The sequence below is a fragment of the Empidonax traillii genome, unplaced genomic scaffold, assembly GCF_003031625.1.
Source record: "Empidonax traillii isolate 1590-97213 ecotype Southwest subspecies unplaced genomic scaffold, ASM303162v1 scaffold3113:size15269, whole genome shotgun sequence".
Lineage (NCBI taxonomy): Eukaryota > Metazoa > Chordata > Aves > Passeriformes > Tyrannidae > Empidonax > Empidonax traillii.
This window is the reverse complement of record NW_020958306.1, coordinates 13,503-15,269: the sequence shown is the minus strand read 5'-3', so window position 1 is coordinate 15,269 and position 1,767 is coordinate 13,503.

The window sequence follows — 1,767 nt, the reverse complement described above, 5'->3', positions numbered from 1 at the left end:
GCAAAGCTACAAATCTCTGTAGGAAGGAACAAAAGCAGTAGCAGAGATGTTTCCCTGCTAGAAATGATAGGAACTGAGACTCTCCAGGTCTGAACTGCTTTGCTCATGCTTTGACTCATCGAAGCAGAAAACATACCCTCCCACTCTTGCAGAGCAATCCAGAGCCTCCTCTGCAACCAAATATGACACAAATCTGTCCTGCTGTGGTATTTCTTCATTATTTAGGCAGCCTGGCACGAGCTGGTCTCACCTGCTCCTGCTCTCTGTGCCTGCAGTAGCAGATGTGACCTGGAGTGCAAAAGGTTCCCGTGCCAGCAGCAGGAGGAATCCAAGGTATGGACCAAAACTACAAGTTTCAGGGGGGTCTTGGATTTTCTGGCATTTTTTTGAGATGCATGTGCTCCTTCTACTCATGGTCACCCCAGCAGTGGGTGTCTGGCCATGGGTAGGGGAGCAGGCATTGCTCTGGGATGGCAGAGGGCTCAGTGTGAGGCTGTTTCACAAATATAGGGGTGGAAAGCAGCTCAAGCCCTCCCAGCCCTTGATGGAAGGAATGGGCTTTTGATGGAGCCAAGAACTTTTGTTATCCCCCCCCAGGCACTGCTAAAATTCAGGCATCGGTAAGTGTGGAGCGATGTTGTTCAGTTTGCTGGCCCAAGAGGTCCCAAAATGTTCTCAAGTTCCTGTGTACAACACTCAAAGTAAAATTGTAAGATAAACTCCAACAGTTCTAACAGGATGATATTCTCGATCCGATGAAAAATAGCAAAGCCAAAATTGTGTGGGAATTTTGGAAAGATACTTTCAGGACATAAAGAAAGAAAATGAAAAATTCCCGTTTGGAGCAATATCCTGGTAGCAGCAGAGGGTGCCTTGCTTTGGCTCCCCACATGTCCTAACCTTTAAGGGAAAAACATTACAGAACTCAACTGTTGCATCATGGCCACTCCCACATTTCAACATCCTACAAGCAGGCCTGAGTGATCCACTGTGGGGTTCAGAGCATCAGATTTAGGGGACTCTCTTTCTTCAGATTTTGCCTGTTCCCAAGATTTTCCCCAAAGCCCTGGAACTACAACTCTATTCACTTCTGAAAACTTGGCACAAGCTTAGTTTTTGCCGTGTGAATTTTAAACCAGCATCACCAGCAAGGAGCTGGTTTTCCCTTTCTTTCTCCCCTCCTTTACCACAGCAGGCAGAACATGTGTAAGCGACTTTTACTTACAGGGAAAACGGTGGTGTGGGTTTTGTCTGTCTGTCTGTCCGTCTCTTACGGGTGTTTATAAGGCTGTTTTAACTGAAATAAGGCAGATGGCACAAACGCCCGACTTGCTTCAGGCAAACAACTGAGTAAATAAAGCAGTGTATCTACGACACCGAGCAGCTGAGCTCTCCCTGCTCTGCCCTTACGCCATTTCCGCTGTGTTTTATCTGCAGCCAGACTTAACTTCCTGGTTAGACAACGCTCAGCTACCAAGATCTGGGGGTTAAAGAAAGGCTTACCTGCAAAATCAGTTCAAACACCAGGATACCTCCAGGATTTGGGGGGGATGGTTCTAGGCTAAAGCAAGTGGCGTGGCTGGCTGTCCTCTACCTAGCACAGGCAGGGCTAGGACTGCTCTCCAGCTGCTCTTCAGGGAAATATCTTTTCCCTGAACTTGCTATCACCCGCCTCTGACTGATTGCAAAAGCTGGGGAAAAAAATACAAACAACAAATGAAACAACCTCAAAGGGTGGAGCGTGAGAGCTGGAGTGAGCCAGCAAAG